At 29.3% G+C, this 26,521-nt stretch overlaps 1 protein-coding gene across 1 annotated transcript in view; it reads left to right on the forward strand.

Annotated features, from left to right (window-relative positions):
• Positions 1 to 9,010: 9,010 nt before the first annotated feature.
• The window catches only part of LOC111419002 (zinc finger protein 284-like), a 78,386-nt gene continuing 60,875 nt past the window's right edge, over positions 9,011 to 26,521 (forward strand). The window contains exon 1 of the mRNA XM_071199450.1: positions 9,011 to 9,709. The gene's annotated coding sequence lies outside the window, so the exon portion shown is untranslated. The remainder of the gene's footprint in view (positions 9,710 to 26,521) is intronic.

Consider the following 26,521-nt stretch of genomic DNA (forward strand, 5'->3'; position numbering starts at 1 on the left):
ATACATTTTACTTATGTTAGTACCAAGTGTAGATAAAGTACTACTTCCGGTTATGTGAGGTGGTATTTCTACAATTTCTACAAAATTTTATCTGATAATCTCTATTTAAAGTGTAAGTTTACCACTCTTTGATTTTCATCACTTGGGTTAAGAAGTCCATTGCAGTGATACCTTGTGGTCTAACCAGCATATGGCGATACTCTACAATAACTGCTTCTGCCAGCTTTATCTCAGCTGAATTTCTTAATTTTTGGAATTTATAACAGAAAATGGTGTGTCGGGTTTCCCACATCCAAACTAACACCCATCTGATGTTAATTTTTATCTCTTTGAAATAACCAGAAAATACTCTGTGTTCTGTAATCGCTTGTGTTAAATATATGGTAGTTGATGTTTAGTCTTTGTATTGAAGCCATCTTTTTTGCCACCGATTTATCGTTTCCTTATGACCTCCTTCAGTCTGTGTGCCTTTATTTGGCCAGTCCCTGGATCTTTCTTGGAGCAGCAAAATTCGGCTTTATCCACGATTCGCTGTTTGGTAGATTCTTGTTTACAAATTTTTTTAATGCTAACAAACATTTATTTTTTTGGCCTATATGATTTATTAGGTTACAATTTTATAGTGTGTAGTACAAAAGTGTTAGTAAACGGATCAGAAGCTATTTCAATTTGTTGGTCACCGAATCCAATTAACAAGAATCAGAATCACTTTCTTTTCCTCAAGGAGAAACGGTATTCGAGGCTTTTAACGGGGCGACAGAAAAACTATTTACCACACTGCGCGTAGAGAGTCTGCGGATGGTATCGGAGCCCCCGCACACGCATCAAAAGTCGGACCATTGTCTCGGGGCGGTGACGGCAACTTGTATATAATTGGCATCTCTTTTCGTTCTGCTTCCTCCGCCGCAACAGCGTCTGGAGGTCTGGTCCGGACCAGCCATGCGGAAACACGCCAAGAACGAAAACGCATCGGCCCTAGTACTCCTCTTCCTCTCTCGCTCTTAGCCTTTTGCAAGAACACCATGACGACGGTTCCGGTTCGTGTCCGCCATTCGCAGATCACCGGAGAATGGCATTAAGCCGTGAATCAAAACGATTTTTCGGGCCAAATTGCAGGGTCTGCTAAAGGTCTGCTATGTACAGATTTAAACCGCGATTATTATTATGGAATTAACGTAGCAGATGTTTGGACATAATTGCTTTTTTTTTCTGGTTGAGTGTTTTTTTTTTGACTTTTTAATGTGAAAGTGAAAATTGGGGCAGATGCAGGTTGTTTACCTAAAATGTTATAATTTCCTCATTCGGAATAATTATCGATTTTTATATAATGTTAACTTAAAAAACTTTTGTAGGTATATTATTATATTTTATTCGTAATTTGACATATGAACTTTTAAAATTAAATTAAAAATTAATTAAAAATTTTTTGATTATTTTTAAAAAATCCTAATAAATCAGGGATTCAATAAATCGTTATGAAATTGACCACACATATAAATGAAAGTATAGGCTTTTTAATGAAAAACAGTATTTTATAAAATATTTTATACTTTTTGAGGTGTCAACTTTTAAATGCAACAATTGTAGTTGGTGTAACAAATTTTTTATTATTTTTTAAAAAATCAATAAAACTAAAAATGCGAAATAATTAGAAAGAAATTGTTTATGGATTATGTATTTGTGGTGTATTATTTATAATTTTTATTAACATCATTCTCATCCACAACTTTTAATTTTTGAGATAATATCATGTTGTTGTTAAATGTGCCAAATTTGAAATGTTTGGGATTTTAAATCCGCTAGGTTGGTAATAATAACAGTTAGGTTATAATCGCTTACGGATATTGTTATATTGGTTTATTACAAACAATTTTCATCAACAACATTTATTTCTAGCATCATTAGTTTGTGAGTTACAACCAGAAATTTTACACAAAAACAGCAATTAAGAGATTTATGGCTTTTATGGTTTATAACTAAAAATGCGAAATAGTTAGATAGAAATCGTTGATGGATTATGTCATTGTGGTGTATTATGAACAATTTTTATTAACATCATTCTCATCCACAACTTTTAATTTTTGAGATAACACCATGTTGTTGTTAAATGTGTCAAATTTGAAATGTTTGGGATTTTAAATCCGCTAGGTTGGTAATAATAACAGTTAGGTTATAATCGCTTACGGATAGTGTTATATTGGTTTATTACAAACAATTTTCACCAACAACATTTACTTCTAGCACTTTTAGTTTCTAAGTTACAACAAAAAATTTTATACAAAAACGTCAATAAAGAGATTTATGGATTTTATGGTTTATAACCAAAAATTCGAAATACTTAGAAACAAATCTTTGATGGATTATGTCTTTGTGGTGTATTATGAACAATTTTTATTAACATCACTCTCATCCACAACTTTTAATTTTTGAGATAATATCATGTTGTTGTTAAATGTGCCAAATTTGAAATGTTTGGGATTTTAAATCCGCTAAGTTGGTAATAATAACAGTTACGTTATAATCGCTTACGGATATTGTTATATTGGTTTATTACAAACAATTTTCATCAACAACATTTATTTCTAGCATTATTAGTTTGTGAGTTACAACTAGAAATTTTACACAAAAACATCAATTAAGAGATTTATGGCTTTTATGGTTTATAACTAAAAATGCGAAATAGTTAGATAGAAATCGTTGATGGATTATGTCATTGTGGTGTATTATGAACAATTTTTATTAACATCATTCTCATCCACAACTTTTAATTTTTGAGATAACACCATGTTGTTGTTAAATGTGTCAAATTTGAAATGTTTGGGATTTTAAATCCGCTAGGTTGGTAATAATAACAGTTAGGTTATAATCGCTTACGGATAGTGTTATATTGGTTTATTACAAACAATTTTCACCAACAACATTTACTTCTAGCACTTTTAGTTTCTAAGTTACAACAAAAAATTTTATACAAAAACGTCAATAAAGAGATTTATGGATTTTATGGTTTATAACCAAAAATTCGAAATACTTAAAAACAAATCTTTGATGGATTATGTCTTTGTGGTGTATTATGAACAATTTTTATTAACATCATTCTCATCCACAACTTTTAATTTTTGAGATAACACCATGTTGTTGTTAAATGTGCCAAATTTGAAATGTTTGGGATTTTAAATCCGCTAAGTTGGTAATAATAACAGTTACGTTATAATCGCTTACGGATATTGTTATATTGGTTTATTACAAACAATTTTCATCAACAACATTTATTTCTAGCATCATTAGTTTGTGAGTTACAACCAGAAATTTTACACAAAAACATCAATTAAGAGATTTATGGATTTTATGGTTTATAACTAAAAATGCGAAATAGTTAGATAGAAATCGTTGATGGATTATGTCATTGTGGTGTATTATTTATAATTTTTATTAACATCATTCTCATCCACCACTTTTAATTTTTGAGATAATACTATGTTGTTGTTAAATGTGTCAAATTTGAAATGTTTGGGATTTTAAATCCGCTAGGTTGGTAATAATAACAGTTAGGTTATAATCGCTTACGGATAGTGTTATATTGGTTTATTACAAACAATTTTTGACCAACAACATTTACTTCTAGCACTTTTAGTTTCTAAGTTACAACAAAAAATTTTATACAAAAACGTCAATAAAGAGATTTATGGATTTTATGGTTTATAACCAAAAATTCGATATACTTAGAAACAAATCTTTGATGGATTATGTCTTTGTGGTGTATTATGAACAATTTTTATTAACATCATTCTCATCCACAACTTTTAATTTTTGAGATAATATCATGTTGTTGTTAAATGTGCCAAATTTGAAATGTTTGGGATTTTAAATCCGCTAAGTTGGTAATAATAACAGTTACGTTATAATCGCTTACGGATATTGTTATATTGGTTTATTACAAACAATTTTCATCAACAACATTTATTTCTAGCATCATTAGTTTGTGAGTTACAACCAGAAATTTTACACAAAAACATCAATTAAGAGATTTATGGATTTTATGGTTTATAACTAAAAATGCGAAATAGTTAGATAGAAATCGTTGATGGATTATGTCATTGTGGTGTATTATGAACAATTTTTATTAACATCATTCTCATCCACAACTTTTAATTTTTGAGATAACACCATGTTGTTGTTAAATGTGTCAAATTTGAAATGTTTGGGATTTTAAATCCGCTAGGTTGGTAATAATAACAGTTAGGTTATAATCGCTTACGGATAGTGTTATATTGGTTTATTACAAACAATTTTCACCAACAACATTTACTTCTAGCACTTTTAGTTTCTAAGTTACAACAAAAAATTTTATACAAAAACGTCAATAAAGAGATTTATGGATTTTATGGTTTATAACCAAAAATTCGAAATACTTAAAAACAAATCTTTGATGGATTATGTCTTTGTGGTGTATTATGAACAATTTTTATTAACATCATTCTCATCCACAACTTTTAATTTTTGAGATAACACCATGTTGTTGTTAAATGTGCCAAATGTGAAATGTTTGGGATTTTAAATCCGCTAGGTTGGTAATAATAACAGTTAGGTTATAATCGCTTACGGATAGTGTTATATTGGTTTATTACAAACAATTTTCACCAACAACATTTATTTCTAGCACTTTTAGTTTGTGAGTTACAACAAAAACTTTTATACAAAATCGTTAATTAAGGGATTTATTGATGTTATGGTTTATAACCAAAAATGCGAAATAGTTGGAATGAATTTATGGATTATGTCTTTGTGGACAAAGAGATGAAAGAGGGAACAAGGGGTTGGAATAGGTTGGGATGACTTCAAAAAGGAAGTCAGGATATTGTTCAAGACGGATAGGAGGCAAGGGGAGGTGGTAAATTATGTTATGGAAGTGTCAGGGAGGATTACAAGGTTTGGGAGGGTATATATTGGGTTGTCGTCATTGAAAATTGACGATTTCATAGACGTGAAGAGGTGACAGACACGAAACAAAAGATAGAAACTATGGGGAATACCGGCGGAGTTGGCGAAGAGAAGTATTAACTATGAGGACATAGGGAGAGAGCCGAAAGGGAGAGAGCGGATAACCGACTGTGATGGGGAAGTGAGGGAGAGGGCCGGGGAGACTTTATCAAAAAACTAGATGGGGGGGAGAAGCGACAGAAGAGAGAGGGATTGAAAATGGTATTCTGAAATGTAGCGGGGATTACGAATAAGGGAGGACAATTCTGGGAATATTTGAAAGGATTTGAGGTGATTTGTTTGGTGTAGAGCTGGGTTGACAAAGTAGCGTGGGCAAAGATTGCCAGAAGTGTTGGGTTAGATTGAGAGAAGATGGAGGCAGAAGGGAATGGTAAAAAGGCAAATCAAGCTAGAGGGAGAGAAGGTGCAGATAGTCACAGTATACATATAGCAGGGTAATGAAAGAGACAATAAGGCAATGGGAAGATATGATAGAAGAGGGGAGAGAGGGATATCTGATTATCGGAGGGGACTTTAATGCATGAGTAGGGGGAAAAGGGGGAAGAGGGGAATATGTGGGGGGAGGGAGTGGGGCGACAGGTTAAGGATAAGATTTTGAAATGGAGAAAGAAGGAAGATGCTGAGATGAGTGGAGGAGAGGGGATGGGAGATACTAAATGGTTATTGAATGAACTGATTGAGGTTAGGGAGTCGACATTGAAAAAAGATAGATTGGGAAGGACGGAATGGGGGGATAGGAAATGCAGAGAGGCCAAGAGAAAAGTTAGAAGGAGATTGAGACAGTGGCAGACAGGGGAGGTAGAGATAGATAGATATACAAGGTGATTCACCATCAAACTTTGACATATGATAGCTAATCCAATTACCAAAAAAAAGGTCAATTAACATATGTCCTATTTTAATTATTTACGAAATTATAACACTTTAGGGTTTTCTGTAGCTAATTTATTAATAGTCAGTCAAATCAAACATTTAACAAAAATAAAGTTGTCATTGTAATATGTCAGTTTGCTGTAAGGTTCAAAATGTACGCTTATAGCACTGAGGAGTATGCTGATATAATTTTCGTGTATGGTTTTTACAATGGAAATGCTCGACAATCAGTACGAGAATATCAAAAAAGATTTCCATAGCGTCACTTGCCATATTACTCAATTTTTAGCGATTCTTTCAGAAGACTTCGAGAAACAGGTAATCCTGCTCCAGCAAAAGCTATGTTTTACACGAGATGGTATAAATAATTACCATAATGAACATATTTGGGCATTACAAAATCCGCATGCGATTAGACCAAGGAAATTTCAACAACGTGTCAGTATCAACGTTTGGGGTGGAATATTTAACAACAATTTACTAGGTTTGCATGTACTTGATTTTTTATGAACAATACACTTTTTGATTTACTTGAAGATATACCTCTTAATGTAATTCAAAATATGTGGTACCAGCACGATGGTACCCCAGCGCGGAAGAGTGGTTAAACCAATATTTTCCAAACAAGTGAGTTGGTAATAATGGTCTATTTGCGTGGCCACCTAGATGCCCCGACCATAATCCATTGGATTTCTACTTATGGGGTCAAATGAAACAAATTGTGTATCAAGTGGAAATTAACACACGAGAATAGTTATTAAACAGAATACAAATAAGTGAAATAAGAAATCAACCAGACATTTTAATTCGGCTGAAGAACTCTTTAATTCGTCGTTGTGAAGCATGTATTCTAGGCTAGTTTGAACAATATTTGTAATATTTATGTGTTTTAAAAAAATGTAGCAGTTCATTATGATATAAAAATTAAAACTTTAAAGTGTTATAATTTTGTAAATAATTGAACTAGGACATACAGTCAGTCCCAAAAGTCATCGTACACAAATGGTTTTCGCATGATTTCCAAAACGTGATCGTAAATAAAAGAATTTTTTTATTACCATACATGTAATTATTTATTTTTAACAGATTTATAAACAGAAAACACTGCAATTTAACAAAATAACTTAATAATTCTTCAAAATCGTTCCATTGCAATCTCACAAAAGTAATCGTACATCTGAAAACCGACAGGGGTTTCCCCGTCTCTTTGTCAATTACGTGGGATTTTCCGTGCAGCTAGTCTAACCTGCCCTACATCTAGTAATCGTTGCTCTCCGTTTGTCAAAAAAGTGTCATGGCTCCCCAGAGAACGGAAACAAGTGTAGAAGTGAGAAAAATTGTTATAAAATTACATAATGAAGGTCGATCTATACGTGAAATCGCTAAAACACTTAATAAAAGTGCTTCTACAATTCAGTATATAATTAAAAGGTTTATGGATACCGGAAATATTGAAAATGCTCCGCGCACTGGCCGTCCAAAATTGTTGAAGTCAACGCAAATCCTCGGATAAGTGCCCCAAAAATAGCGGCGAACGTCCAAAACAAATTTAATAAAACCGTAAGTGCAGAAACTGTGCGAAGGGTTTTGCGTGGTGCCGGGTATAACGGACGAGTACCACGAAAGAAACCTTACATTAGCGATGTTAACAAAAAGAAACGAATCGAATTTGCAAAAATGTATAAAAATAAAGATATGGACTTTTGGAAAAGGGTCATCTTTACAGATGAATCAAAATATAACATATTTGGATGCGATGGTAGGGGTAAAATTTGGAGGAAGGCCGGTACAGCCCTAGATTTAAAAAATCTCCTACCAACAGTGAAACATGGCGGTGGATCCGTTATGGTATATATCCATGGCTGCTTCAGGAGTCGGTAGTTTAGTCTTTATTGAAAATATAATGAATAAGTGGCAATATTTAAATATTTTAAAGGCTAATTTAAAGCAAAATGCTATACAATTGTGTCTTGGAAGTAATTGGATTTTCCAACAAGACCAATACCCAAAGCATACAGCGCATGTAGTTCGCGAATGGCTTTTATATAATGTGCCCAAGCAGCTACATTCTCCTCCACAATCACCGGATATTAACCCCATAGAGCACGTGTGGGATTACTTAGAAAAATCTATTAGAATGCACAACATTAGTAGCAAGGAATCCCTAAAAGCTGCATTACAAGTAGAGTGGGATAAAATTCCGGCATCATACACTGAAAAACTTGTTCAATCTATGCCGAGAAGACTAAAAGCTGTACTTAAAGCGAACGGAGGACCAACCAAGTACTAGTACCAGCTTGGCTGCGTCTTTAATTACAACTTTTGGATCTGTACGATCACTTTTGTGACATTCCAATGGAAGAATTTTGAAGAACTATTAAGTTATTTTGTTACTTTGTTAAATTGCAGTGTTTTCTGTTTATAAATCTGTTAAAAATAAATAATTATGTGTATGGTAATAAAAAAATACTTTTTTTACGACCTCATTTTGGATATTATGCAAAAACCGTTGGTGTACGATGACTTTTGGGACTGACTGTATGTTCATTAGAACATTAGAAGAATGCAAGAAAAAGAAGAGAGGTGCTGAGAAGATTAGGGAGTTGAAAGAGGAATTATGGAGATATGCTTAAAGAGAATGAGGAAGGGAAGATAGGAAGTCAGCAAAGATATACAAATGACGGGATGGAGAACATACTTCATGGGATTTTTGGGATGGGTGGAGGAGAGAAGACTTGGAATTTGAAATGTGCTAGGTTGGTAATAAATAGCTTACAGATAATGTTGTATTTGTTGGTTTATTATAAACAATTTTGATCAACAACATTTATTTGTATCATTTTTGTTTTGTTAATTTAGTTCAGTTCAGTAAGTCAATCGTTGGCGTCGGTTTTCGTCTCCGTTTTTGGGGGGTTGCGAGGTGGCGTTTCCCTTATCCGAAAAAGGGGGGAACGTCGGCGTCGCGCCGTCGTTGCGTTTTCGGCGGCGGCCGACGTCGTCATTGCACCGACGTCGGTGCACACGTTTAACGGGGGGAATCGCGGGGAGACGGCGGGGAGCAGCGCGGGGGCGCGACGGCGCTCGAACCAAGCCGACGTCCGCGGCCGCCGTCCGAGTCACAGTCGCGACCGTACCAGTCTGCCGACGAGGGCAGGAGCAGAGCACCACGTCTCTCGCAAAAACCCGCGCGGCGTCGCCAACAACACATTACTACTTAACACTTACTTTTAACTAAAAAAAAAAAAATAAATTATAACAGTGCAGGAGAGAAACGTGTTAGTATAAAAAAACGAAAGAAGGGAAAAAATCGGCGCCCCCGGGCAGACTACGACGAAAGATTAAAAAAAATTGTACCGACGCCGGCGTCGCCTTCGCCTTCGCCCGTGTTGGAAAAAGTGATTATTTAATTTTTTTTTAATAATTTTTTAATTATCTCCAAGTTAAATGTAATAATTGTGATCACGGGATTAACTAAAAAAAAATTGATAAAAACAACCCAAGTTTTTACGACGTTAACTAAAATACTTAGAACACGCTTTCAAAAAAATTGAACAAAAATAAGAAACGCAAAGTAAATTCGAAGTAATAAGGAAAACTAAAGATAATAAGGGGAAGAATAAAAACGTTTTTTTAGTGTTTAATGTACATTCCCGACGACGCCGACGACCGTCACCACTTATGCCCGCCGACGACGACCGCCAGCGTCTCAAAGCGCGTCTGCACCACCGTCGCTGCCGCCACCAACGCTGCCACCGTCGTCGTCCGAACCCAAAAAACTTCAGCTGAGGTGCGTTCGAGTCGTAGGTTAGCCACGGATTGCGTAATCAATGTCAGAAAGGTAAACATTATTTCTTAATTTCTTAATCGTAAGATTTTTCCTCAAACATAAGATGTTCTAAACACAACCCCATAAAACACTATTGATAAACAAATTTGTTGTTTCTCCGAATTATACACATAAATATAACACGAATAAGTAAAAAAGCTACTTGTTGATAACTTTGAAGCATAATCGATTAAACAAGAATTTAATAACAATCAAATCGGTATCAATTCACTGCTTGGATTTATTTTTCTTGCAACTTAATCGTGACATAAGGCGATAAATAAAGAAATACTCCTAGTTAAATTGAACTTTTAAAGTTATGGTAGAAAATAAATTTAAATGATTGATGTCACTGAGGTTCAGAAATTTATCTGATACTAATCCAGCTTTTGATACTGATCACCTCATTCTTTCAAACTTTTCAAACTTTTTGTTGTAACTTAAAAACTAAAAGTGCTAGAAATAAATGTTGTTGATGAAAATTGTTTGTAATAAACCAATATAACATTATCCGTAAGCGATTATAATCTGACTATATTTATTACCAACCCAGCGCATTTAAAATCCCAAACATTTCAAATTTGACACTTATAACAACAACGTGGTATAATCTCAAAAATTAAAAATTGTGGATGAGAATGATGTTAATAAAAATTGTTTATAATACACCACAAAGACATAATCCATCAACGATTTCTTTCCAAGTAGTTCGAATTTTTTGTTATAAACCATAAAATCCATAAATCTCTTTATTGACGTTTTTGTATAAAACTTTTTGTTGTAACTTAGAAACTAAAAGTGCTAGAAATAAATATTGTTGGTGAAAATTGTTTGTAATAAACCAATTTAACAATATCCGTAAGCGATTATAACGTAACTGTTATTATTACCAACCTAACGCATTTAAAATCCCAAACATTTCAAATTTGACACATTTAACAACAATATGGTATTATCTCAAAAATTAAAAGTTATGGATGAAAATGATGTTAATAAAAATTGTTTATAATGCACCACAAAGACATAATCCATCAACGATTTCTATCTAACTATTTCGCATTTTTAGTTATAAACCATAAATCTCTTAATTGATGTTTTTGTGTAAAATTTCTTGTTGTAACTCACAAACTAATAATGCTAGAAATAAATGTTGTTGATGAAAATTGTTTATAATACACCACAAAGACATAATCCATCAAAGATTTGATTCTAAGTATTTCGAATTTTTGGTTATAAACCAGAAAATCCATAAATCTCTTTATTGACGTTTTTGTATACAATTTGTGGTTGTAATTTAAAAAGTAAAAGTGCTAGAAATAAATGTTGTTGATGAAAATTGTTTGTAATAAACCAATATAACATTATCCGTAAGCAATTATAATCTAACTATATTTATTACCAACTGAGTACATTTAAAATCCCAAACATTTCAAATTTGGCACTTATAACAACAATATGGTATTATCTCAAAAATTAAAAGTTATGGATGAGAATGATGTTAATAAAAATTGTTTATAATGCACCACAAAGACATAATCCATCAACGATTTCTATCTAACTATTTCGCATTTTTAGTTATTAACCATAAAATCCATAAATCACGTAATTAACGTTTTTGTATAAAAGTTCTTGTTGTGACTCAGAAATTAAAAGTGCTAGAAATAAATGTTGTTGATGAAAATTGTTTGTAATAAACCAATATAACAATATCCGTAAGCGACTATAACCTAACTGTTATTATTACCAACCTAGCGCATTTAAAATCCTAAACATTTCAAATTTGATATATACAACAACAACATGGTATTATCTCAAAAATTAAAAGTTGTGGATGAGAATTATGTTAATAAAAATTGTTTATAATACACCATAAAGACATAATCCATCAACGATTGCTTTCCAAGTAGTTCGAATTTTTGGTTATAAACCATAAAATCCATAAATCTCTTTATTGACGTTTTTGTATAAAATTTTTTGTTGTAATTTAAAAAGTAAAAGTGCTAGAAATAAATGTTGTTGATGAAAATTGTTTGTAATAAACCAATATAACATTATCCGTAAGCGATTATAACCTAACTGTTATTATTACCAACCTAGCGGATTTAAAATCCCAAACATTTCAAATTTGACACTTATAACAACAACATGGTATTATTTCAAAAATTAAAAGTTGTTTATGAGAATGATGTTAATAAAAATTGTTTATAATACACCACAAAGACATAATCCATCAACGATTTCTTTCCAAATAGTTCGAATTTTTTGTTATAAACGATAAAATCCATAAATCTCTTTAATGACGATTTTGTATAACATTTTTTGTTGTAATTTCGAAACTAAAAGTGCTAGAAATAAATGTTGTTGATGAGAATTGTTTGTAATAAACCAATATAACATTATCCGTAAGCAATTATAATCTAACTATATTTATTACCAACTGAGTGCATTTAAAATCCCAAACATTTCAAATTTGGCACTTATAACAACAACATGGTGTTATCTCAAAAATTAAAAGTTATGGATGAGAATGATGTTAATAAAAATTGTTTATAATGCACCACAAAGACATAATCCATCAACGATTTCTATCTAACTATTTCGCATTTTTAGTTATAAACCATAAAATCCATAAATCACGTAATTAACGTTTTTGTATAAAAGTTATTGTTGTATCTCAGAAATTAAAAGTGCTAGAAATAAATGTTATTGATGAAAATTGTTTGTAATAAACCAATATAACATTATCCGTAAGCGATTATAACCTAACTGTTATTATTACCAACCTAGCGGATTTAAAATCCCAAACATTTCCAATTTGACACATACAACAACAACATGGTATTATCTCAAAAATTAAAAGTTGTTTATGAGAACGATGTTAATAAAAATTGTTTATAATACACCACAAAGACATAATCCATCAACGATTTCTTTCCAAATAGTTCGAATTTTTTGTTATAAACGATAAAATCCATAAATCTCTTTATTGACGTTTTTGTATAACATTTTTTGTTGTAATTTCGAAACTAAAAGTGCTAAAAATAAATGTTGTTGATGAGAATTGTTTGTAATAAACCAATTTAACAATATCCGTAAACGATTATAACCTAACTGTTATTATTACCAACCTAGCGCATTTAAAATCCTAAACATTTCAAATTTGATATATACAACAACAACATGGTATTATCTCAAAAATTAAAAGTTGTGGATGAGAATTATGTTAATAAAAATTGTTTATAATACACCATAAAGACATAATCCATCAACGATTGCTTTCCAAGTAGTTCGAATTTTTGGTTATAAACCATAAAATCCATAAATCTCTTTATTGACGTTTTTGTATAAAACTTTTTGTTGTAATTTAAAAAGTAAAAGTGCTAGAAATAAATGTTGTTGATGAAAATTGTTTGTAATAAACCAATATAACATTATCCGTAAGCGATTATAATCTGACTATATTTATTACCAACCTAGCACATTTAAAATCCCAAACATTTCAAATTTGACACTTATAACAACAACATGGTATTATCTCAAAAATTAAAAGTTGTTTATGAGAATGATGTTAATAAAAATTGTTTATAATACACCACAAAGACATAATCCATCAACGATTTCTTTCCAAATAGTTCGAATTTTTTGTTATAAACGATAAAATCCATAAATCTCTTTATTGACGTTTTTGTATAACATTTTTTGTTGTAATTTCGAAACTAAAAGTGCTAAAAATAAATGTTGTTGATGAGAATTGTTTGTAATAAACCAATGTAACATTATCCGTAAGCGATTCCAACCTAACTATTATTATTACCAACCTAGCGCGTCAAAATCCCAAACGTTTCAAATTTGACACATTTAACAACAACATGGTATTATCTCAAAAATTAAATGTTGTTTATGAGAATGATGTTAATAAAAATTTTTCATAATACACCACAAAGACATAATCCAGCAACAATTTCTTTCCAAGTATTTCAAATTTTTTGTTATAAACCATAAAATCCATAAATCTCTTTATTGACGTTTTTGTTTAAAACTTTTTGCTGTAACTCAAAAATTAAAAATGCTAGAAATAAATGTTGTTGATGAAAATTATTTGTAATAAACCAACATAACATCATCCGTAACCGATAATAACCTAACTGTTATTGTTACCAACCTAGCGCGTCAAAATCCCAAACGTTTCAAATTTGACACATTTAACAACAACATCGTATTATCTCAAAAATTAAAAGTTGTGGATGAGAATGATCTTAATAAAAATTGTTTATAATACATCATAAAGACATAATCCATAAACGATTTCTTTGTAACGATTTCGAATTTTTGGTTATAAACCATAAAAGACATAAATCTCTTATTTGTCGTTTTTGCATAAAAACTTTGATTGTAACTCAGATATTAAAAATGTTAGAAATAAATGTTGTGGGTGAAAATTGTTTGTAATAAACCAATGTAACATTATCCGTAAGCGATTCCAACCTAACTATTATTATTACCAACCTAGCGCGTCAAAATCCCAAACGTTTCAAATTTGACACATTTAACAACAACATGGTATTATCTCAAAAATTAAAAGTTGTGGATGAGAATAATGTTAATAAAAATTGTTTATAATACACCACAAAGACATAATCCATCAACGATTTCTTTCCAAGTAGTTCGAATTTTTTTATAAACCATAAAATCCATAAATCTCTTTATTGACGTTTTTGTTTAAAACTTTTTGTTGTAACTTAGAAATTAAATTGCAAGAAATAAATGTTGTTGATGAAAATTGTTTGTAATAAACCAATATAATAATATCTGTAAACATTTATAGCGTAACTATTATTATTACCAACCTAGCGGATTTAAAATCCCAAACATTTCCAATTTGACACAATTAACAACAACATGGTATTATCTCAAAAATTAAAAGCTGTGGATGAGAATGATATTAATAAAAATTGTTCATAATACATCATAAAGACATAATCCATAAACGATTTCTTTGTAACGATATCGAATTTTTGGTTATAAACCATAAAAGACATAAATCTCTTATTTGCCGTTTTTGCATAAAAGCTTTGATTGTAACTCAGAAATTAAAAATGATAGAAAGAAATGTTGTGGGTGAAAATTGTTTGTAATAAACCAATGTAACATTATCCGTAAGCAATTCCAACCTAACTGTTATTATTACCAACCTAGCGCGTCAAAATCCCAAACGTTTCAAATTTGACACTTATAACAACAACATGGTATTATCTCAAAAATTAAAAGTTGTAGATGAAAATGATCTTAATAAAAATTGTTTATTATATACCACAAAGACGTAATCCATAAACGATTTCTATCCAACTATTTCTCATTGTTAGTTATTAACCATAAAATACATAAATCTGATTACTGATGTCGATAAAATATCTGATGAGATTAACTCTATGATTGTAAATGTTGATGTTTGAGTATAATGTACGCAAATTTTCCCTTTTTGAGATTATTTATTTATTCTAGATTAGTATTAATTAGATTACGGTAGCTTGGATACCGTATTAATTAATAATTCATTGTTATATTGATATAACTAGCAGAAAATGATTCAATATTTGTTTTTTATTTATTATTATTACCTACATTTTTTGATTTAATAATTTCGATTAGATCCAATTTCTTTCATTGTTTGATTTAGTATTGTTTTTTTTTTTAATTCGTTGATTAAACATATCTCTTGTCCTACAAATATTAAAGAAACGAAATTTACCACAAATATTCTATAAAGATTGAGCTTTAATTTAAACCTAACTTGGTGGTTATATCTTAATTAGGAATTAAGTTATGAACGTTTTAAAATTGGTGTATTTTGATAAAATTGGGTTGGGTTACTTTTATTTAAAAGATCATATCTGTTGTAGCACAAATATTGTAGAAACGAAATTTACCACAAATATTCTATAAAGATCGAGCTTTAATTTAAACCTAACTTGGTGGTTATATCTTAATTAGGAATGAAGTTATGGAGTTTTTAAAATTGGTTTAAAATTTCAACAATTTATCACTAAAACGTCAAATTTGACAGATAATTGATGTTGAAACGTCAAAGTTGGCAGATTGAAGATATTGGGAATGAAATTTTTGAAAAAATTCTTCTTTTAGAATAAAACCCATAAAAAGATATATTTATAGAGACTTGAAAATCGCAACATTAAACTTTATTTTACCTAAATTAAAATTTAATCATTCTCTTCCTGTTTGTAGTCGTTATCACGCTTCAGCCAGCTTAGTCAAAATTAATTATATCTGCGCCATACGAAATTGGCCAAAACTTTCTTGGTTTGGAACCAAGAGGAAGAATGTTTGTGGTGAATTTTTTAAAAAAGATCGAATTATTTTTCTTTATACCCAACACCGACGGGGAATTAAGTGGCCGGTCGCGTTATGATGACATAATGGCGTACGAATTACGAAAAGCAAACGTTCTAAAAATATCGCACGCGAGAAACGCACTGCGACATTAATTTTAAAAACTTTTGAACTTGATCTTAAAGGTTAAATATAGAAACAACGAATTCAAAATTGTTCTTTAACAAATAATAAAGAATAAGATTTTAGGTTTCTTCAAAATTAAAACAAAATCAAAGATAAAAATTTTATTCTTCCGCCTAATCCAAATCCGTATCACCTCCACGACTTCTGTTTACCATACAATTAACGTTATGCAACGCTCGAGACGGACTCGTAGCCGATTGTGTGCCGCGATAATAATTGCACGTATGGACGAAGGGATGTGAGGGGAGAAGAGGTGAAAGCGTTGAGAGAACGAACAAGAGAGAGACGAAAACTTAACGGGAATATACAAGATGAAAAAAGATGCAAATACAGGCGTGTGCAGCACTTTGACTCTGTATAGTTGTGCTGCGTTCGGTTTCGAGCAGTTCTCTTTTGCACGCCTACGAACGTCGCGATGCCGATCTCGAGTGCGTCACGTTCTTTAATAAAAAAGAAAAAATGCAAAATCCCATTAAAAAAGGAAAACAAAGTATACTGTTTAGTTTTTGGATATTAATTAATTAATCGTTGAGAATGGGATTAGGAATTCGTTCGACAAATTGTCTTTAGCCCATATCAGACACCTATTTATTATCCTCGCATTTACATTTTAATAGTTTAAGGCAGAGTGCGGTTGGCTGACCGCAAACTCAACTCGACTTCCACGGGGTACACCGTTTATGGAAGTTAACTGCGACCATGTCTTGTTCCATTATTTTCCTATTGATTTTACGTTGCGGATCGACAGTTAATTGAAAGCTAATTAGATTAAGAAAAAGAGCTTTTACCGTACATAAACTGGTGTCATTTACACTCTACTTTTTATTTTCAAGAATTTTCAACGAACAATTTTAAAAAAAAGATGAAATTATTGTACATAATTCAAGACATTTTTTATCTGACATTCACTATAATATCTTGGCTAAGTAAATTAAATAGAAGATAGTTGCCAAGAAGATCCAAAATAATATAGGATGCATAAAACGTTTTGATATACAATGTTTTGACATAAATGGGTATTTAGAGAATTTTTGATCTACAAGCATTAAAGAAATAAAATTTGCCATAAATATTCTATAAAGATTGAGCTTTAATCCGAACCTAACATGATCCTTTTAGCTTCATTTAGTTATCAATTTTTTAAGATTGTTGACTTTGACAACGTTTTGAGAAAATTTGGTTATTTAAAAAAGAAATGTATCTCTTGAACTACCGTCATTGAAAAAACGAGCTTTACCATAAGTATTCTATAAAGATTTAGCTTTAATTAAAACCTAACTTGATGGCTTTATCTTAATTAGGAATGAAGTTGTGAATTTTTTAAAATTGGTGTATTTTGATAAAATTGGGTTAATTCACTTTTATTTAAAAAATTATATCTCTTGTACTACAAATATTGAAGAATCGAAATTTACCATAAATATTCTATAAAGATTGAGCTTTAATTGAAACCTAACTTCATTGTTTCACGTTAAACAAGTACGAAGTTATCAGTTTTTTAATATTGCTTTATTTTGACAACGTTTTAACAAAATCTGCTTGGCCTATTTTTATTTAAAAAACCATATCTCTTGTCTTGTAAATATTGAAGAAATGAAATTTGCCATAAATATTCTATAAAGATTAAGCTTTAATTTAAACCTAACTTTATGGTTTTATCTTAATTAGGAATGAAGTTGTGAATTTTTTAAAATTGGTGTATTTTGATAAAATTGGGTTAATTCACTTTTATTTAAAAAATTATATCTCTTGTACTACAAATATTGAAGAATCGAAATTTATCATAAATATTCTATAAAGATGGAGCTTTAATTGAAACCTAACTTCATTGTTCCACGTTAAACAAGCACGAAGTTATCAATTTTTTAATATTGTTTCATTTTGACAACGTTCTAACAAAATTGGCTTGGAATATTTTTATTTAAAAAATCATATCTCTTGTCTTGTAAATATTGAAGAAATGAAATTTGCCATAAATATTCTATAAAGATTAAGCTTTAATTTAAACCTAACTTTATGGTTTTATCTTAATTAGGAATGAAGTTGTGAATTTTTTAAAATTGGTGTATTTTGATAAAATTGGGTTGGGTTACTTTTATTTAAAAACTCATATCTCTTGAACCACAAATATTGAAGAAACGAAATTTGTTACAAATATTCTATAATGATTTAGCTTTAATTTAAACCTAACTTGATGGCTTTATCTTAATTAGGAATGAAGTTGTGAATTTTTTAAAATGGGTATATTTTGATAAAATTAGGTTGGGTCACTTTTATTTAAAAAATCATATCTCTTGTACTACACATATTGAAGAATCGAAATTTACCATAAATATTCTATAAAGATTGAGCTTTAATTTAAAGCTAACTTCATTGTTTCACGTTAAACAAGCACGAAGTTATCAGTTTTTTAATATTGTTTCATTTTGACAACGTTCTAACAAAATTGGCTGGGAATATTTTTATTTAAAAAACCATATCTCTTGTCTTGTAAATATTGAAGAAATGAAATTTGCCATAAATATTCTATAAAGATTAAGCTTTAATTTAAACCTAACTTTATGGTTTTATCTTAATTAGGAATGAAGTTGTGAATTTTTTAAAATTGGTGTATTTTGATAAAATTGGGTTAATTCACTTTTATTTAAAAAATCATATCTCTTGTACTACACATATTGAAGAATCGAAATTTACCATAAATATTCTATAAAGATTGAGCTTTAATTGAAACCTAACTTCATTGTTTCACGTTAAACAAGCACGAAGTTATCAATTTTTTAATATTGTTTCATTTTAACAACGTTCTAACAAAATTGGCTTGGAATATTTTTATTTAAAAAATCATATCTCTTGTCTTGTAAATATTGAAGAAATGAAATTTGCCATAAATATTCTATAAAGATTAAGCTTTAATTTAAACCTAACTTTATGGTTTTATCTTAATTAGGAATGAAGTTGTGAATTTTTTTAATATTGGTGTATTTTGATAAAATTGGGTTAATTCACTTTTATTTAAAAAATTATATCTCTTGTACTACAAATATTAAAGAATCGAAATTTACCACAAATATTCTATAAAGATTGAGCTTTAATTTAAACCTAACTTCATTGTTTTATCTTAATTAGGAATGAAGTTGTGAATTTTTTTAATATTGGTATATTTTGATAAAACTAGGTTGGGTCACGTTTATTTAAAAATCATATCTCTTGTACTACACATATTGAAGAATCGAAATTTACCATAAATATTCTATAAAGATTGAGCTTTAATTGAAACCTAACTTCATTGTTTCACATTAAACAAGTACGAAGTTATCAGTTTTATAATATTGTTTCATTTTGACAACGTTCTAACAAAATTGGCTTGGAATATTTTTATTTAAAAAATCATATCTCTTGTCTTATAAATATTGAAGAAATGAAATTTGCCATAAATATTCTATAAAGATTAAGCTTTAATTTAAACCTAACTTTATGGTTTTATCTTAATTAGGAATGAAGTTGTGAATTTTTTAAAATTGGTGTATTTTGATAAAATTGGGTTAGGTCACTTTTATTTAAAAAATGATATCTCTTGTACTACAAATATTGAAGGAATGAAATTTACCATGAATATTCTATAAAGATTGAGCTTTAATTTAAACCTAACTTCATTGTTCCACGTTAAACAAGCACGGATTTATCAATTTTTTAATATTGTTTCATTTTCATAACGTTTTAACAAAATTGGCTTGGAATATTTTTATTTAAAAAATGATATCTCTTGTCTTGTAAATATTGAAGAAATGAAATTTGCCATAAATATTCTATAAAGATTAAGCTTTAATTTAAACCTAACCTTATGGTTTTATCTTAATTAGGAATGAAGTTGTGAATTTTTTTAATATTGGTGTATTTTGATAAAATTGGGTTAATTCACTTTTATTTAAAAAATTATATCTCTTGTACTACAAATATTAAAGAATCGAAATTTACCACAAATATTCTATAAAGATTGAGCTTTAATTTAAACCTAACTTCATTGTTTTATCTTAATTAGGAATGAAGTTGTGAATTTTTTTAATATTGGTATATTTTGATAAAACTAGGTTGGGTCACGTTTATTTAAAAATCATATCTCTTGTACTACACATATTGAAGAATCGAAATTTACCATAAATATTCTATAAAGATTGAGCTTTAATTGAAACCTAACTTCATTGTTTCACATTAAACAAGTACGAAGTTATCAGTTTTATAATATTGTTTCATTTTGACAACGTTCTAACAAAATTGGCTTGGAATATTTTTATTTAAAAAATCATATCTCTTGTCTTATAAATATTGAAGAAATGAAATTTGCCATAAATATTCTATAAAGATTAAGTTTTAATTTAAACCTAACTTTATGGTTTTATCTTAATTAGGAATGAAGTTGTGAATTTTTTAAAATTGGTGTATTTTGATACAATTGGGTTAGGTCACTTTTATTTAAAAAATGATATCTCTTGTACTACAAATATTGAAGGAATGAAATTTACCATGAATATTCTATAAAGATTGAGCTTTAATTTAAACCTAACTTCATTGTTCCACGTTAAACAAGCACGGAGTCATCAATTTTTTAATATTGTTTCATTTTCATAACGTTTTAACAAAATTGGCTTGGAATATTTTTATTTAAAAAATCATATCTCTTGTCTTGTAAATATTGAAGAAATGAAATTTGCCATAAATATTCTATAAAGATTAAGCTTTAATTTAAACCTAACCTTATAGTTTTATCTTAATTAGGAATGAAGTTGTGAATTTTTTAAAATTGTTTAAATTTTCATCGTTAAAACTAACATTAAAAATTAATTAAAAATCGATTTTTTGGATTATTTATATGAAATTTTCCCATCTTATAAAGAAAAATGTCACCTTTTCAATGAATGCATCGGATTTTGGAAATCTCGATTAGTTTTTGAAATACATATTGTTGAAGCGTAATGTTACCAATATTTTCGACCCAAATTAAAAAAATCGAGTTTTTCAAATTTTTTTTCATAAATCATTACGTAAATTGTCTACTTTTTAACGATAAATTTGTTTATTTGGAAATCTCGAATATTTTTAAAGATATTAATATTCAAAGTTAATTGTAATTCAAGCTAAAATTACAATGCGATTTAAATGAAGATTTCGTAACAACTATCGCGTAATTACTAGATAGGTTATCTTTGTAAATTTAACTTTCCAAAATAACTTACACGATTAAGTTAACTTTCTTACTCATTTCTGCAAAACATCATAACGTTTAATATAAATCTAATACAACTTATTTCCATTAAGTAATATCTAAGATAATAAATAATACGACTCAAATAAATTAAGGTATACTAATAAGTTTATAAACTTTACGACGTTTGTTTAGACATATTTCGATTAAATCGTCGTTGGTGAAACCGTACAATAAATCTACAAGTCCATTTCTCAATTCGCCATTCGTGGTTATTAAGATAGACATGCATATCTCAATGTAGGCAATGGTTTCAAGCTCGCCAATTACCGGTACTTCTTGTGACGTTTTAAAGTGCTTCGGGGTACAAAAACTGCTACTATTTCGCATGTTCAAAAATCATTTACTGCGAATATGGAATGAGAGCAGCAGCAGCAGCAGCAAAGGTTCTGTTGGTCGATTTAGATCGAATCGTGCGGCCATAAAGATTTTAACGTTTTGTAATAATTACATTTGCTTTCTAAATTAAACACGAAAGATACATTAAATAATTTTATCATTAAATTTTTTTTTCTGATAACCTAAGAAAATTATTAGTTCGTTAAGCGACCGCAAAAGCTTTACTTTAGGTGTTGTTCCTAAAAGCTTCCTTCTCTTTACGTATTGGATGTTAGTGGTGGAGTTCGTCCGAAACCGACAAGTAACTATAACCATTGTGGGTTTCTCGAAAATTACATCACACAACTCGGGCTTATTGTTTTACCAGGAGAGTCGTTTGCAATCAAGAAATGAAAACCGCGCTTTATAACATAATTGCAACTACGCTACGTTAATATCTTAAACCTCAAACTAAACCAGGATCGTTAGGGTTATAAATAATAAATTCTTTTTCTTAAAAAGATGATTAATAGATAACGAACATTTTAAAGCAAGATTTGAAGACTATAACTTTATGGGCCATACAAAATTTCTTATATTCAAAATACGAAAATTTAAAAATTTGGTGAACTTGCTCTTAGTAGAGGTGACACTCAGGAATTGGAGCATGTTACAAAGAAACTTTTACAACAAAAGTTGTACCAAATTTCATTCTTAACAATATTGCTTTCTTACACTTTTGCTCTCAGATGCATAGACATCTAGAAAAATATGAAATGCTTTGTCACGTTATTAATGGTAACATTCTGGAATGACAGGAATAACATTCTGGAATAAAGTAAAACCATGAAATTAGGTTTAAATTAAAGCTCAATCTTTACAGAATATTTGTAGTAAATTTCGTTTCTTCAATATTTGAGGTTCAAGAGATATGAATTTTTAAATAAAAGTAACCCATCCCGATTTTATCAAAATACCCCAAGTTTAAAAAAATCGTAACTTTATTCCTAATTAAGATAAAGCCATGAAGTTAGGTGTAAATTAAAGCTTAATCTTTATAGAATATTTATGGCAAATTTCATTTCTTAAATATTTATAAGACAAGAGATATGATTTTTTAAATAAAAATAGCCCAACTAATTTTGTTGAAACATTGTCAAAATGAAACAATATTAAAAAACTGATAACTTCGTACTTGTTTAACGTGAAACAATGAAGTTAGGTTTAAATTAAAGCTCAATCCTTATAGAATATTTATGATAAATTTCGATTCTTCAATATTTGTAGTACATGAGATATGATTTTTTAAATATGTGACCCAACCTAATTTTATTAAAATACGCCCATTTCAAAAAATTCACAACTTCATTCCTAATTAAGATATAACCATCAAGTTCGGTTTAAATTAAAGCTCAATCTTTATAGAATATTTGTAGTAAATTTCGTTTCTTCAATATTTGTGGTTCAAGAGATATGAGTTTTTAAATAAAAGTAACCCAACCCAATTTTATCAAAATACACCAATTTTAAAAAATTCATAACTTTATTCCTAATTAAGACAAAACCATCAAGTTAGGTGTAAATTAAAGCTTAATCTTTATAGAATATTTTTGGTAAATGTCATTTCTTCCATATTTATAAGACAAGAGATACGAATTTTTAAATAAAAATAGCCCAACCAAGTTTGTTGAAACATTGTCAAAATGAAGCAATATTAAAAAACTGATAACTTCGTACTTGTTTAACGTGAAACGATGAAGTTAGGTTTAAATTAAAGCTCAATCCTTATAGAATATTTATAATACATTTCGTTTCTTCAATATTTGAGGTTCAAGAGATATGAATTTTTAAATAAAAGTAACCCAACCCAATTTTATCAAAATACACCAAGTTTAAAAAATTCGTAACTTCATTTCTAATTAAGATAAAGCCATTAAGTTAGGTTTGAATTAAAGCTAAATCTTTATAGAATACTTATGGAGAAGATCGTTTCTTCAATGACGGTGGTACAAGAGATACATTTTTTTTAAATAAAAACAACCCAACTAAATTTTCTCAAAAAGTTGTCAAAGTCTTAAAACAAATCTTAAAAAATTGATAACTTCGTCATAAATTAAGCTGAAAGGATCATGTTAGGTTCGGATTAAAGCTCAATCTTTATAGAATATTTATGGCAAATTTCATTTCTTCAATACTTGTAGATATAATACTTGCATAGAAAATATGGAATTTGATGAATTTGTTGCTTTTTGAGTTATTAGTGGTAACATTCTAGAATGGGAAGATATCACAAAATAATTTTTAGAACAAAAGTGGAAGCAAATTTTATTCTTAACAATATTGCTCTCTTGCACTTTTACTCTTAGATGCGTCAATATCGAGAAAAATGCGAAAATATGAAAATTTGTTGAAATTGTTGCTTTTTCAAAGTATTAAAGGCTAGGTTCTGGAATCGGAGAAGGTTATAAAAAAACGTTTAGAACAAAAGTTATAACAAATTTTATTCTTAATAATATTGCTCTTTTGCATTTTTGCTCTTAGATGCGTCAATATTGGAAAAACTTCGAAAATTTGATTAAATTGTTGCTTTTTAAATTATTAAAGGTAACATTCTGGAATCGGAGCACGTTATAAAAAAATTTTTAGAATAAAAGTTGTGTCAAATTTTATTTTGAGCAACATTGCTCTCTTGCCTTTTTGCTCTTAGATGCGTCAATATCGAGAAAAATACGAAAATATGAAAATTTGATGAAATTGTTGCTTTTTAAATTATTAAAGGTAACATCTTGGAATCGGAGCACGTTATAAAAAAATTTTTAGAATAAAAGTTGTGTCAAATTTTATTTTGAGCAACATTGCTCTCTTGCCTTTTTGCTCTTAGATGCGTCAATATCGAGAAAAATACGAAAATATGAAAATTTGATGAAATTGTTGCTTTTTAAATTATTAAAGGTAACATTTTGGAATCGGAGCACGTTATAAAAAAATTTTTAGAATAAAAGTTGTGTCAAATTTTATTTTGAGCAACATTGCTCTCTTGCACTTTTGCTCTTAGATGCGTCAATATCGAGAAAAATACGAAAATATGAAAATTTGATGAAATTGTTGCTTTTTAAATTATTAAAGGTAACATCTTGGAATCGGAGCACGTTATAAAAAAATTTTTAGAATAAAAGTTGTGTCAAATTTTATTTTGAGCAACATTGCTCTGTTGCACTTTTGCTCTTAGATGCGTCAATATCGAGAAAAATACGAAAATATGAAAATTTGATGAAATTGTTGCTTTTTAAATTATTAAAGGTAACATCTTGGAATCGGAGCACGTTATAAAAAAATTTTTAGAATAAAAGTTGTGTCAAATTTTATTTTGAGCAACATTGCTCTCTTGCACTTTTGCTCTTAGATGCGTCAATATCGAGAAAAATACGAAAATATGAAAATTTGATGAAATTGTTGCTTTTTAAATTATTAAAGGTAACATTTTGGAATCGGAGCACGTTATAAAAAAATTTTTAGAATAAAAGTTGTGTCAAATTTTATTTTGAGCAACATTGCTCTCTTGCACTTTTGCTCTTAGATGCGTCAATATCGAGAAAAATACGAAAATTTGAAAATTTGATGAAATTGTTGCTTTTTGAAGTTATTAAAGGTAACACTTTGGAATCGGGGAATATTATAAAAAAACTGTTAGAACAAAAGTTGTAGCAAAAAAGTTGTGTCAAATTTTATTTTGAGCAACATTGCTCTCTTGCACTTTTGCTCTTAGATGCGTCAATATCGAGAAAAATACGAAAATATGAAAATTTGATGAAATTGTTGCTTTTTAAATTATTAAAGGTAACATTTTGGAATCGGAGCACGTTATAAAAAAATTTTTAGAATAAAAGTTGTGTCAAATTTTATTTTGAGCAACATTGCTCTCTTGCACTTTTGCTCTTAGATGCGTCAATATCGAGAAAAATACGAAAATTTGAAAATTTGATGAAATTGTTGCTTTTTGAAGTTATTAAAGGTAACACTTTGGAATCGGGGAATATTATAAAAAAACTGTTAGAACAAAAGTTGTAGCAAATTTTATTATTAACAATATTGCTCTCTTGCATTTTTACTCTTAAATGCGTCAATATCGAAAAAAATACTAAAATATGAAAATTTGATGAAATTGTTGCTTTTTCAAAGTATGACTTTAACACTTTAAGTTCTGGAATCGGAGAACGTTATAAAAAAACGTTTAGAACAAAAGTTGTAGCAAATTGTATTCTTAACAATATTGCTCTCTTGCACTTTTACTCTTAGATGTGTCAATATCGAAAAAAATACTAAAATATGAAAATTTTATGAAATTGTTGCTTTTTCAAAGTATGCCTTTAACACTTTAAGTTCTGGAATCGGAGAACGTTATAAAAAAACGTTTAGAACAAAAGTTGTAGCAAATTGTATTCTTAACAATATTGCTCTCTTGCACTTTTACTCTTAGATGTGTCAATATCGAAAAAAATACTAAAATATGAAAATTTGATGAAATTGTTGCTTTTTAAATTATTAAAGGTAACATTGTAGAATGGGAGTATGTTACAAAAGAACTTTTACAACAAAAGTTGTAGCAAATTTTATTCTAAACAATATTGCTCTCTTGCATTTTTACTCTTAAATGCGTCAATATCGAAAAAAATATTAAAATATGAAAATTTTATGAAATTGTTGCTTTTTCA

The sequence above is a fragment of the Onthophagus taurus genome, chromosome 10, assembly GCF_036711975.1.
Source record: "Onthophagus taurus isolate NC chromosome 10, IU_Otau_3.0, whole genome shotgun sequence".
Classification (NCBI taxonomy): domain Eukaryota; kingdom Metazoa; phylum Arthropoda; class Insecta; order Coleoptera; family Scarabaeidae; genus Onthophagus; species Onthophagus taurus.